The sequence below is a fragment of the Oreochromis aureus genome, linkage group 3 (assembly GCF_013358895.1).
Source record: "Oreochromis aureus strain Israel breed Guangdong linkage group 3, ZZ_aureus, whole genome shotgun sequence".
In the NCBI taxonomy this organism is placed as follows: domain Eukaryota; kingdom Metazoa; phylum Chordata; class Actinopteri; order Cichliformes; family Cichlidae; genus Oreochromis; species Oreochromis aureus.
Window position 1 is genome coordinate 66541846 of NC_052944.1, and position 15294 is coordinate 66557139.

General features: G+C 39.6%; 2 long non-coding RNA genes across 2 annotated transcripts; both read right to left on the reverse strand.

The window, feature by feature from the left end:
• Window positions 1-3998: 3998 nt before the first annotated feature.
• On the reverse strand, window positions 3999-5138 carry LOC120437371. The gene is made up of 3 exons (XR_005611062.1): window positions 5068-5138; window positions 4417-4482; window positions 3999-4102 (listed from the first exon to the last, which is right to left on the reverse strand). It is a non-coding gene; the product is annotated as an uncharacterized LOC120437371 (long non-coding RNA).
• A 7132-nt stretch (window positions 5139-12270) lies between these two features.
• Window positions 12271-14675, reverse strand: LOC120437366. The gene is made up of 6 exons (XR_005611057.1): window positions 14616-14675; window positions 13757-13853; window positions 13607-13668; window positions 13228-13342; window positions 12929-12990; window positions 12271-12365 (listed from the first exon to the last, which is right to left on the reverse strand). It is a non-coding gene; the product is annotated as an uncharacterized LOC120437366 (long non-coding RNA).
• Window positions 14676-15294: the final 619 nt, after the last annotated feature.

Below are 15294 nucleotides of genomic sequence, written 5' to 3' on the forward strand. Positions count from 1 at the left end.
TCCCCCAAGAACCCGAAGAGTAGAGTCCTGGCCCCTAGCCCTGCCAGTGTGGCAGAAATGATGAGGATGATGATGGCAGCAGCAGCCGTTCTTCTCTGCGTGAGTAGCTTAATGTTGTTTGTGTGTAATTTACGTTGAGTAGGCTAACCACGTTATTAAATTAATCCATGTAAGGTGAACTAGCAAACACTGTCGTAGTTACATGCGGCTGTCTTCTTGTTTGATGGCAGATACTCCCTTCACCCTGACCAAAAGGCTAAAATGACCAAAGAAAAGTGGAAAACAGCTAAACATGAAACAGTTAAACATGAGAGGTTTCTGGAAAAAGTTTGTGTTTTTTCCATTGTTTAAGCACTGCTTCCAGCCAAGAGTGATACCATATATGTCCTATAGCTGCAGAAAAGGCTAACATTGTTATCTTTTCACAAAAAAAAAAAAAAAACAGCTAAACATGAGAGGTTTTTGGACACATTGTGTGTTCTCCATTCTTTAAGCACCGGCACTGTTTCAAAAGCACCGGTTTGGTACTGGTATCGGATAAAACCTAAACGATACCCATCCCTACACATAATTGTCACAAAATTACTATATATTATATGTTTGTAGACATCTAATGTTCCCAGTCTACCACCCAGTTTCTAAGAAAGCCCAGCCTGCACAACATGTGAAACTAGGCAGATTAGGGATGGATGCTCAGGTTGCTGTGGAGATCTTAAAAAACAAACAAAAAATTCATTTAAAAATCAATCTGTCCTCCATAGTTTTCCACACACTGAATAGGTTGTATTTGCAGTCTATTTTAATGAATCAAACAACATATTTCCTTCACTGTCCTTTTGCCCCATCATCAAGTATGTAGCTGAAACCTCCATGGTTGGGCTCATCTTTGATGAAGATGAGAAAGTGTACAGGGTGGAGATAGAGAATTTGACCTGGTGGTGCTCACAAAATAACCTGAAGCTGAACGTCCTTAAAACAAAAGAACTCATAATGGACTTCAGGAGACACAGACAGATCCACTTCGCTCTTATAATAAATGGTGAACACATCTCCCACAGCTTCTTCTCCTGAGCCATTCGGACTGTTGACAAACACTATCCCCCCACACCCCACCCACTTACCTCACCAATCTGAGCCATGGCCTGAGTAACCCCCATCGCTCAGACCACACACAGACTATTCAGATCAAGTCTTTTCTTTGCACTACTTCCAAGCAGTTTGCAACTATTTCGTTGTTTGCCTTTCACTTATTTTTGTATATATCCTCCTGTGACATGTGCACTGACAATAAAGGGCTATTCTATTCTTGTCAGTTATTCATTTAATAACACTGGAGAGCAGACCTGCTCTCTGTCATTTATAAGGTTGCAGTACTGTGCCAGCTGCAGATGGTTTATCTTTCAGCTGCTCTTTAGTGCTTTCATCATTACTGAGGCTTTGCTGATGGTGTTGATTTAGCTCAGCAACTTTGATGAACAAAGTTTAACTAGGTTTTGTTTATGTGTCTTTTAGAAATCCTCTGGTTCTGATCATTCCGATCTCTCTGCTGAGCTGCACAGGTGCTGAGGTAGGTGCAACCCAGTGCCAATGAGGTGTTCCTAATACAGCGACCGGCTGGTCTTTGCATGGTGTATAAAGGCATCAGTCACAAAACAATAAAAGCCAGTAGGTAGCAGGAGAGAAGCTTAAGTTTGCCCAACATGTGATATTTTCATCTGACCATAACATACCAACAAATCGTCGGTATGTCACGCATTGAATGACAATCTCTGCGACTGCTACACAGATTACAAGTTTTTTCAATCTTACAAACAGAAATATAACAGACAAACATTTAATTCAGTTTGCTTTATAAATACCAGGTAAAACAGCAGTCAACTCAAGGCACTTTATGTAATAAATGGTAAACGGCCGGTATTTGCATAGCGCTTTACTTAGTCCCTAAGGACCCCAAAGTGCTTTGCACTACATTCAGTCACTCAACCACTGATGGCAAGCTACATTGCAGCCACAGCTGCCCTGGGGCGCACTGCCACCAGGCCCTCTGGCCACCACCAGTACGCAGTGGGTGAAGTGTCTTGCCCAAGGACACAATGACCGAGGCTGTCGGAGCTGGGGCTCAAACCGGCAACCGTTCGATTACAAGACGAACTGCCAACTCTTGAGCCACGATTGCCCCCCGTAAAGACTCCCAATAAACAGTTTACAGGTAAACACTTTAATACAGTAATCGTGCTACATCAGCATCTTCCACTTTATCTGGTGGTGAATTGGCTTCTCTATTAATTAGTTCTTCTGCAGCATTGAAAGACTCTTCCCATCGTTCCTCATCTATCTTTTCGTTCATTAAAACAGTCAGGTTTTCTTTTGCTTTTGTCCTTAGCTCTTTCCACACAGTTTCTTCCTCTCCCAGAATCAGTTTGTAAAATGTCTTTTTACTGTCCAAGCAATTTAATGTTTTTTGTCGTTTTTTTTTTTTTTTTTTTTTTTTTAAACAGCATTTCCCAGATCTAAAATAAGACATAAAAGATGCTCCAACAATGACAAGCAAGGGAAATTGTAGCCAGTGCGCTGAAGAAGAAAAAAAAACAACAAAAAAAAAAAAAAACACACACACACACACACACACACACACACACACACACACACACACACACACACACACACACACACACACACACACACACACACACACACACACACACACACACACACACACACACACGTTTCTTGGGTTAGAGGGACAATTTCTGAAATTTTGGCAAATTAGACTGGACATAGGGCTATGGGGACACCGGGTTCCAGAGGTGCTAGAGCTACAATATGCATATCAAAAATCATGAAAAAATCAGCAAACCTATACACAACTTAAAATTTAAACATTTTCTTTGCTCGACTGAGATATAAAAAGGCTATTTTTTCAGACATTCTGGTGGTTTGTAGAGACTTTTCTGTAGCTCGGTCTATAAGGACAGTCTGGTGTACAAGGTCAGTGATGTCATCATCACATATACACAAAGTATAGTCTGTTCTGAAGGGACACATGGTGTGTAAAGCCAGTCTACTGTACACACACACTGAGTAAATCTGGTTTAAAAGGACACATTGTGTGTAAAGCCAGTTCACTGTACATATACTCACACATGCACTAAGTATAACCTTCTTAGAAAAGAAGGTGTATTATAAGACTGTGACTGATACATCATTATAGTAAAATTGAATAAATTTGCTTAGGTTGCTGCCCCATGACCCGGCCTCGGATAAGCGGTTGAAGATGGATGGATGGATGGATGAATAAATTAAAAAATAATAAAAAGACTATATTTTGGTTTTCTCTGATGAGCATTACAATCTGACATACAAGCTTACATAAAACACCACAGATCATATCTGTTGTGATCTACTAACAGGTGGTCAAAGTGTCATTAAAACAACTAGAAGCATAACACAACAGTGCTTGCATCAACTAGAACAAACTATTATAGAGTTTTTCATTGTCCTGAAGAAACTGGCACTGAGTGGCTGACCAATAAAACAGCACCTTTGCACATCAGGGGTGAGTCGGGCTGACACCATGACTTATACATAAGACTTATATCAACACACAACACATTTGTTGAATTACTGAACTATATTTAATATAACCAACTCAGTAATCAATTCCTTAAAAGGACAGCATTGTAACAATTATTGAAGGAAAATAAAAGTGAATCCTGGCATTAAAAGACTCAGGCTAACCACACATCAAAACAAAACACTGCCTGTGAGCACAGTGAAGTCAACTACATACTTTTTGAATGGAGAACACTAACCTTGAAATCAGGCCCAGAAAGGTAAAGGCTCAGACTGTCAAAAAGTGCATTTAGTGTTTAACATTTATTTATATTTTTTAAAGGCCAGTCCTCTGTTGCGCACAAAATCTCGAATGTTTTGAATAGATCTCGTCTCCAAGATAGGTTGTTCCTTTTCTTTGCACTTCAGACACTGCTGGTTGGTGACAGTGATACCGTTTTCAATAAAGGCTTCATATGTTTCATCACCGCTCCTATCTCCTCCTCAGACCATGGTCTCTTCACACACCGCCTTGATGAAACACGTAAACCTGTTCAATAAAACAAAACAAATTTGAAGTTTAAAAGATCATGTGAGATGCACTTGTAGGTAGAGATGGTGTTCAAAACTGTGAAAACAAGCTGGTACTTGTCTAAACAAATTGTGTGTGATAATAAATAGACTGTAGACCTGATTAAATTTAAAGTTTGATTGTTTTCATTAACATGATAGTTCATCACACTGCTTGGTAAACACAAAATACATTCAGCTTCTTTATATGTTATATAATGTCTAACCACATGATGTTGGTGTTGACTGCACATAGTGCCTAGTGATGGACATGGCATCTGATTTATATCATACCTTTAGTAACTGAGTCAGGGACAGGAGGTGAACCAGAAGTCACACAGGCATCATTCCCCTGGTCATCTAAAAAATATTGCACAGTATAAATGTATGGGCTTAAAGAGGCTTTCTGCCTACTAATCAAACACCATGGGCACAGAGGGGACAGTGACAGCCAGTTCTATTATACTAACTATACACATGGCAATGCTGCTGAACTGGATGAAGTCAACAATACCTTGGGTAATAAGTTTACTGGGAAACGATGTAGATTTTGCACAGGCCAAATCTTGCTTGGCCAAAACTGATGAAGCATCAAAATACTAGTCATAAAGCATTAGTGTCACAATTAGAATGGAACAACTAACAATCGACCATGTAAAATGTACTGATGGTTAGTAATATTGTTCTAAACACAATCCCAGGTTATCGTAATCAGCATAGTAGTGTTAATAGTAAAGTCTGATTTCATTTTTAATGCAATGAAAAACAGAGATGCAAGTGGCATTAATGAAACAAGAGAGCATCGTTATCATACGTGATGTGCGCTGTTAAAATACGTTACTGCACATTTCACTGGATTTGTCTCTGAACAGGACTAACTCACAGATCCCAGCTCATTACATAAGATATGTTGGGCAAACTTTGAGTACAGCATTGAAAATGTACCTTGAGCTGCAGTCTCGGAGAAGTGAGGCAAATCAGAAGTCACAGAAGTTAATATTTCTTCATTGTCATTGATATATTTTTTTTTTTTTTGCTAGAGATAGATATATATAGATATATATATATATATATATAATACATACAGTGAGGAAAGTAAGTATTTGAACACCCTGCTATTTTGCGAGTTCTCCCACTTAGAAATCATGGAGGGGTCTGAAATTTTCATCATAGGTACATGTCCACTGTGAGAGACATAATCTAAAAGAAAATTCCGGAAATCACATTGTATGATTTTATAACAAGTTTTTTGTATATTTCTTTGTAAAATAAGTATTTGAACACTTGAGTCAAACTATATTAATACTGCCTTTGTTAACAATTACAGCGGCCAAACAGTTCCTGTAGTTCTTCACCAGGTTTGCACACATTGCAGAAGGTCTTTTGACCCACTCCTCCACACAGATCTTCTGTAGATCTGTCATGTTTTGGGCCAACACAGACTTTTAACTCCATCCACAGATTTTCTATTGGACTGAGGTCTGGAGACTAGTGAGGCCACTCCAGAACCTTGAAATGCCTCTTACGGAGCCACTCCTTGGTTTTCCTGGCTGAGTGCTTCAGGTCTTTGTCTTGTTGAAAGACCCAGCCAGAACCCATCTTCAATGCTCTGACTGAGGGAAGGACGTTTTGGCCCAAAATCTCACAATCCATGTCCCCGTTTATCTTCTCCTTAATACAGTGCAGTGGTCCTGTCCCCTGTGCAGAAAAACAGCCCAGAGCATGATGTTTCCACCCTCATGCTTCACTGTAGGATGGTATTATTGGGATGAGACTCATCCTTCTTCTTCCTCCAAACCCCAACAATGGAGTTTAGACCAAAAAGTTTTATTTTGGTCTCATCTGACCACAGGACTTTCTCCCATGACTCTGGATCATCCAGATGGTCCCTGGAAAACTTCAGACGGGCCTGGACATGGGTTGGCTTAAGAAGGGGAACCTTCAGTGTGATGAATGATTTTAAACCATGACGTCTCAGTGTATTACTGATAGTAGCCTTGCCAACGGTGGTCCCAGCTCTCTTCAGGTCATTGACCAGCTCGTCCCGTGTAGTTCTGGGCTGATTCTTCACCTTTCTTAGCATCACTGACACCCCACGAGCTGAGATCTTACGTGGGGCTCCAGTCCGAGGAAGACATTAGCTTCTTCCATTCAGGGGCGCCTGCAGGAGTCTTGCAGAGGGTACGCACAGTCACCTGCATCGCGCTCCATCGCGCACACACGCACATGCGTGCACGCGCACTGTCGCGCAAGACCGAGCTGCTTGGCAGTGGCTCTGGAGCCCTTTCCAGCTTTGTGAAGGTCTAAAGTTTTGTCTCTTGTGTCGTTGGACAGCTCTTTGGTTTTACTCATGTTGCTGCAACACTTTTGACAGATTGTGGGGTGCACATGTGTCTTTATGAAAGCTAACGGCATCAAACAGGTGCTGCTAAATTAGAATCATGAGCAGAGTGTAGTTGGACTGTTTAAAAGCAGAATAACAGGTCTTTGAGGGTCAGAAATCTGCATGATAAGCAAGTGTTCAAATACTTATTTTAAGCAGTAATATACAAAAATATTTTAATAAAATCATACATTGTGATTTCCGAATTTTCTTTTAGATTCTGTCTCTCACAGTGGACATGTACCAACGCTGAAAATTTCAGATCCTCCATGATTTCTAAGTGGGAGAACTTGCAAAATAGCAAATACTTACTTTCCTCACTGTAAATGGTATTAACTACACAGCAAAGTACAAACAGAACTGCAATAACATTATCTAAATATATAAAATGTAAATTTTAAATATTTTATCAATACAACTGCAAAGTCTATAACACAGAATACAATAATTTCAGTACCTGCAATGTGGAAGCATCAGGAGTTGCTGTGATCCAGTAGCCATCCCATCTATGTCATCTATAAAATTGAAAAATGTTATTAGACCAACCATATTCACAAACACCAAGCCGATTTAACAACATATAAACCATGCATACCACCAATTTCATCCAGAGTTTTTCCTTGAATATCCTTCACACTTCCCTTCTCCATGGCCATGAGCAACTTGGAGATCTTAGCCAGCTGAATTGTTGACTGGGGCAGTCGATAGTATTCTCTATGGACCCTAATGTCATGGCCGAGGAAATCGGCCAGCTGGTCTAGTTCATTATCTTTCAAGTTCATGACTTGGCTTATCGTGGCAATCTGTTTGCGAAGGTTAGTTGATCTGAGGTTCTGAGGATGTTCAGCTCCGCAAGCATCTGCAAACTGACCAAACTGCCCTCTGTAGTGACCATCACTACAAGGAATGGCGAAAAGGTACATATTGTTTTCAGATACCCCGCACTCTTTCCTCTTACTAACGAGGAGTGACAGGTTATCGGTCATATCAGAAGTCAGGATCACAGCCACCTTTCGTCCTTTTTCCCCTTCAGTTCCACTCTGGCAAACTGTTGGCAAAGCCTTTTCTCAACTTCTGTAAGCCCAGAGCTGATGTCATCGTTTAGTTTGGACATGTCACGATCTTCAAAATTTTTGACAGTCATACGTGCTACTTCACCTTCCCTCCTCCTATTGAACAAAATCACTTGACAAAGGATCACCTTTGCTAGTGCTGCATAAGTTCCTGCTGTTGGGTTATCACCTAGTTTCTCCCTAGCCGATTCCACTTGCTGACCAAGATATAACTGCAGCTTCTGAACATCTCTGGTCAGTGGAAGGCTGTCGACCTTGTTGTATTTTGCCTCACTCAGGTTTGATAAGGCTGAATGGGAAACTAATTCAGACCACTTTGTTTCATGAAGTGTGTGAAACCTCCTGATTGAATCGATCGCCTCTTGATCCTCTTCCATGAGAGCACGACACATGATAATATCACTTATTTTTCTGAGAGAATGTCCAAGCTTCAGGGCCAAACTTGGGGCTTTGAATGTGCTGGTTTCAGTATCAAAACCTGAAACTCTCTTGACAGCATTAGTAAGAATAAAGAAGTTGGCTGGTTTTATTGCCTCTTCCATATTATGGATTCTTGTTGTGTGACCTTAAAGTCACAAGTAATCTCCCAAGTTCCCTTACTTTCTGTCTTATATACTCATGCTTTGATCTGTCACTTCCATGCTTATTAAAAAGAGACTGAGCCAACTGCATAATATAATGATCATTCCTTATTGCACTAGACACATCATCCTTGTGCATCTTGCCCAGTACTGAGTAGAGTTCACTTGAAATTGGCTGAGACATTGTGGATTGAGTAGATGCTACACCAAAGACTCTCTTTCAGCTTCTCTTCAGCATTATTCTCTGGTCTTAAAGCACATCTTTTCATATGCCGAGAAACTTCTTTTCTGGATATCATACCCTTACAGTATAAGCAGTACTCAGATGTCTCAGCGCTGCTGCTGCTCTTTTTGAGATCCTTTTCACTTTAAGACAACCTGATCCTGTGGTTTTAACAGCAGAGTTGTGCTTGAAGTTACCAAGGTTTCGTAACCTTTCAAGATGAACTTTTCTGTCTTTTGATGATTTGGGTAACTGAAGCACCTGGGCGACTTCAGCATTTTCATTTACATGCGTCTCCAGATGACGTGCAAATTTTGTTTGAGGTTTTCCACACACAAAACAAAAATTGACTGTGCTTTTGATTAATTTTGTTGACTTGGTTGGGGATTCATTTTGGCTAATATAAAACAGTACTCTTTTCGCTACATGCATCTTTTGTTTTCTGCTGGCATGACTCTGAGCTGTCTGGTTCTTGGTCGGGATGAAGATCATCAGTAGTTTCAAGATCATTCAAAATGTGCTCAAAGTTGTTCTTAACATCCATGGTCTGTTCTTTTTCAGCAAAAGTAACGATAAATCAGGCATGCTAGCAGCATGGGAGTTTTTGATGGTCCAGGTAACTCAATAGACAACTCTGTTCCTGAGCTTTCTGAATCTGATGCAGAATTTGGGATGTATTCTTCATCAGATGAGACATCACCCTGTTCATAAATACAGCATAGATTAAATAACAGAAATAAACATGGGAAGGATAATGCTAAATTGTTCACGCCACAGAGCTCGGGACGTAAACCAAAGTCTCTAGATGTCTTAAAAGTACTAAGAAATACCTCCTGATTTAAAGAAGAAAATGTGCAGCAGATATGTATTTTGTGCAAGTATTTTGATTCTGCTTGATCAATTTGCAATCTGTGATCGATTCAGTACTTTTTGATATTTGTCCCATTTCTAATATCCAATTTATATTTTTGAACAATGACATTAACAAAACCCAAACACAAAAAAAAACTAAGACACCAGCCCTAACCTGGTCCCAGAGCCCCTCCCACAATGACCCCACAGATCAAAATTTGTAAAACCTTTGAGACTAGATTGTATGAAACTTTTTTTTTTTTTTTTTTTTTTTTACAAAGGATTATAATAAAATCTAAGTAATATTTTTACAATGTGTTTATTTATTTCTGGCCTCTCTCACATAACTTCTACACTCTATCCAGTCAAAAATCTCTCTGCTTTCAATTCTCTATCTGAGACAACACTTACAAAACTGATTATCCTTATAATTTTGTGATGAAAGAAAAAGGAAGAGCAAGCAACATGTGGCAATCTTCACGAACTGCATCTACGTCAATATTAACTATATTATAATGAAGCCTGCGTGAATTCAACCTGGGAGACACACCTGCACATCGTCTCCATCATCATCATCATCATCATCATCATCATCATCATCATCATCATCTCAACTCCTTCAGCTGCTCACTCCGGGCGCAGCCAACCCGAGCTCCCTCGCACCTCACGCCCATTCAGCATCCGGGCATTTAAGCTCTTTCACCCATAGCTCGGCCTCTCAGCGTTTTCGCATCCCTCCACCACCCCTGCACCCCATGCTTGCCCCTGCCTCCATACCACCACCAGTGTCCAGACCCCGGGGAAGACCTCCTACTTCAATCAGCAATGCTTTTATCAACAGTTTTTCCGCCGGGTCTGACCGCCAAATATTTAATGTTCAATAAAGCATGTCTAATTCTTTTCTCCGTATCTGAGTCTTTCCAGGTTGAATTTCACTGTACACTTACGTCGGACATATCCCAGTCTTCTGAAGATGTCTGAGGCAGATCTTATGCCACACACAACGGCATTCTACAAATACAAAGAAACCACAGCATTAGACAACAACCGATGATTCATTAAGTTATAATTTAAAAAGTAGCGATCCCACACATCACAAATTATATTCACTAAGACCACTAAATATAAACAAGCATAAAGTGAATTTAAAACCAACGATAACTCAGAATAAAAAGCAGATTTTTTTTTTAAGTTTAAGACACATTTTAAACTTATGAATATGATATACTGCATCATCCTAATAATCAATTTTTTTCATCAGATTTGAGATATAAAACATTGTTATTTTAAAAACAGACTAATTAGTAAACTAATATATATATACACACACACACACACACACACACACACACACACACACACACACACATATATATATATACATACATACATATATATATATATATATACACATATATATATATATATATATATATATATATATATATATATATATATATATACATATATATATATATATATATATATATATATATATATATATATATATACATATATATATATATAAAGGATATCTTATCTTAAATTGACCTGACCAAACTACTCATTATGGGCCACATAGGCCATGTTTCAGAATGCATTCTTGGCTCAAAGACTTCTGGCAGAATGATCTAATGAGAAACAGAAAAGCTAAAATGTTTATCCCTACATTAATTAATAAGGATTGAGATGAAAAGGACTTCTACTAAAAAGTCATTGAAAATGTGTAGAGACACCATCAAGCATTTGTATTGCAAATTGCCTGATTGATCTATTGAATAGGTCTGGATTAATCAGACCCAGTACCTTATTGGGCTTCCTATATTGACATTGTAAGAAGTTTGCAAGTTTGATGCAATGTTTACTCAAAGGGTTTATTATCATCAAACATCATCTTCCAAGTTTGTGTGTATATGTGTAATTACAGAATGACAAACAGACTTGAGGGCAGTTTACTTCATACATGTTGATACTCTCTTAAATATAATTAAACATTTGTGCATTTTGCTTTATCTTTATATAACAGATCAAATCAGGAACTGTGGTTTTGCATTGTAACATCACAAATAAGCTAAATCAGCATTGTCAGTACGCATGCACGGCGCGGCCGGGTCAGAGTACACCACTACCCACGATGTAAAGGCTGAATTATACTTCTCCGTCAGATATAGGCTTGGTTCTTTTAATACATCCATGGATATAGGCCTACGGGAAGTGCTGTGCCAGGGTTGCCAGACGTCAGTGGCCAAACCCTCAAGACGAGCGCCTCCGGCACCACAGAGGCTGATGGCTCCGGATATGAGGCTTTGAAAGTGAAAGTTTATTTGCAGCTGTCGATTCATTGTACCAACCTTCTCTCAGCTCTAAGGGATCTGGAATTGTCATCTGACAACTGTCAGTCTCGATCTCGAGCAGAGACTTATATCCAAGGTAGCATAGCCTCCCGCCTCCTGCTGTTTTGTTAAAACTATAGGGCTTTTTGTAGTGAAAACGCCCAAGCGAGGGCCACGAAGTTCTTTCTTTCTCTTCCCAGCAGCACTGTATCCCCGTTTCGCACCAAATTTTTAAAACATTGACTTTAGGACGCTCAAAATATTCAATATCGCTATCACACGCGGCCGTGTTTACTGTTTACGATGCACGCTGGGTAGTCGTGACCCTTGACCCGGACCGGCATGCCTTATGCTGTGTGAGATGCTTATTTAGCTTATATGAGCTTCATGTTGAAAGAGTGAAACAAAGATTTAAAGTTGTAAAGTTCAACAGTCTAATCAACAAAGAGTAAGAGGGCAATATACATTATTACAGTATGCTCTCTGTTCTCTGCCACACTAAGCAGACAAACTCAAATGCATGATATGTGATAGTATCTGCCATTACACTGTGTATCATCAATTCAAACCATTGCAATAAAACTTTGAAGTGATTTTTTTTTATTCTTTACATATGAAAATGTAGACCTGACTCATGGTAACTTATGGTATAGTGAAAAATGCATTAATTAACACAAGATAAATAATACACTTACGCTTGTATCTTAGACCGTGCCATCTGATAGCTGTCAAAGGTGAATGGCATATCCCGCATTTGTCAAGTTTCACCGATTCAAATACCAGCCTATGAATTGTACACTGGAAAAAATTTAAAACATGAAATGAAACAAAACATTGTTACCCAAATATTTTATGACCTAATTAAAAATAATGTTTGACCGTTTTACATATTTTCTACCAATCCTTCAGGAGAGATGGAAAGGGAGATAGGAGTTACTTTTTAGATAAAATAGTGAAGCATATCTATTCAATTCCTGAGATTTGTGAGTTAGAGAGAGGGGAATCTATTTAGATGAAGCAAAAGTAAAATACTAAGAAGCTAAAGTGACTGTGAGTAAAAGGTGCATGTATATGTCTGACACAGAAAACCCAAGGTTTTCAAGGACACTGTCCATCAGCCTCATAATGACATCTGAGCTCAAACTGATGCTTTCACTGTTTCACCTCCAGTGTGTGGCCACCAGTAAAACACACTTGTTAATGGGACACTGTGGTTAGAAAAGACCTCCTGTTCTACATAGAGGACATTTCCACCACCGCTGCCAGATGTTTGCTAAAATACTCAAAATGGAGTTTCATGTAAACACCATAACACTTCTAACCATTGGTCAATTTTAAAACAAAGGTCAATTTCAACTCACCTCACAAGCAGAGTCATTAGGCACAGCTCTGGATGATTGTGGCACCTCTTTCGATTTGCTCTCTGTACAAGGGAACACAAGGAGATTCAGTGCTTGACTTTCGTTAAGTCAAAAAAAAAAACACATCTACGCATAACGCAATCAATTCACATCCCTGACTGTTACAATTCTACTCAAAATATCCATCAAGACACTATAGAATCATCAGAAATGTCCCAATACTGGCACATTTTTCATGCAGCAAACCTTCAGGCATGTCATGCATTGCCAGAAGTTAACAACATTTACTCAAAACTGACCACTGGTAAGTTCTTCTGAGAACGCTTGGGGTGACAACTCCTGATACTGGACACCACCTTCACCAATTAACTCTTTCAGAGAAGAAGTGCCACGCTGACCTCCAACAGAATGCACCTAAAAGATGCAAAGATGAACAAGCATCAATGGTACAGTGTCCATCTGATCAAGAGGGACACTCTCAGTCAAACCTTAAAACACCCAAATGATGTTGAGAGGGAAATGCAATGTTAAATGATGACTACCTGTACTTACAATGATTTAAAGACTGTACATGCAGTATAATTGTAATCAATTGATAAACATGATCTTTACAAACCACACTATTTACCAAACTACACATTGATACAATCTTTAGTAAACAGATGAATCCATGCTAACCTCATGCTCAGAGTTGTCTGCTGTAGGTCTAGATGACTGACACTCTGCTCTTAATTCTCTGTCTGTAGAAGAGAACACAAGACATGGAGGCATAGTGCTTTGCAAGACCCCAGGGTTTAACAGGTAGTGCTTACTCAAGCAGGGACTCACCTGTGAATGAGTCTGTAGAGATCACATGGTGCTCCACGTCATGGGCAATAGGCTCTGCAACACACTGTTGACCAGAAGGGATGCTTGCGATCTTTAGCTGGGTATGAAAAGTAGAACAAATATTGTAAACATCTGGCAGCTACAGTGGAAATGTATTTAATCCACTACGAGTGGTCTTTTTTCTAACCAGTGTCCCCTCAACCCGTGTGTTTTTCTGAGTATCCCAAACACTGGAGATGAAACAGTGAAAGACTCAGTTTGAGGTCAGATGTCAGGACAGTGTTCTCACATACCTTGAGTTTGTCTGTGTCAGACACACACACATAGTTAAGCATTTTCTGTTTCACCTTCAGTTAAATACAGTTCTAACTCTCACCCTAACTGCAAGGAAACAGAGTGATTAACCCTTACCTAGTTAAGTGAAGCCAAAGTAAGACAATACTAAGAAGCTAAAGTGACTGAGTAAAAGGTGCATGTATATGTCTGACACAGAAAACCCAAGGTTTTCAAGGACACTGTCCATCAGCCTCATAATGACATCTGAGCTCAAACTGATGCTTTCACTGTTTCACCTCCAGTGTGTGGCCACTCAGTAAAACACACTTGTGGAGGGACACAAAACAGATAAGCTTGCAATCATCACTTGGGAAAGTCATACAAATTCAAGATTTAGTTAAACCAGATTGAATACCACCAAGAGGACATTTAAATATTGTGACTAGGGCTGAAACAACTAATCGATTAATCGACAACTAATCGATTATTGAAATAATCGTTAGTTGCAGCCCCTAATTGTGACATCTAGATATGTAGGTTTTAAACAACAATTCATAGGGGAATTTTTTTTTAAATGACCCACCTTTTTCCGCCAGGGCCATTCTTTCCCACCATAGTCATAAGTAATTTCACTTCCTGCCGCATTTCCTTCAGTGCAAAAAGGCAGAGATGCAGCTTCCTTCTGCTTCAATCAACTTCATTCTGCAATTTGGTGTCCTGTGTTCATCGTTTACTAGTCGCCCAAATGACCCATCTTCAAGTGCTCCATCAATACTGCAAATTTGGAAACATACATTAAACAAACATTTATAGTGACACGCCTATGAACTATACTATAATTTTTAAGCACCAACACAAACACAACATCCAATACAAGTTTAGTTGTTAAATGCATAGTTGATAAGTTAAAGAGGGTCCATCAGTCAAGGACGTGTTGCTTTCTGACTGAGATAAGTGTTTGCGCTTCTACTTGTGCTTAGAGCTTAAACGTGGTTTTGTTGTACTGTCGCGCTGACCTAGTAGGTGTGGCTGTTACTCTTCTCTTCTCTTCCTCCTCTTGCCCACTACCTGCTCTGTGCTGCTGCTGCTTCGCGTGGCCGCTGATTAGACCTTGTGCAATCTACAGCTAAGCGCAGCCTGGTGCGCACTGCTCCGCCAGGTGAGTTGAATTAGAGCAATCAAGGGCGGGCGTGCCTAGTAGACCTTAAAATGCATGCAGCAGTCATTTGACCCGAGTGCGACATACTGAGAGGACAGCAAAC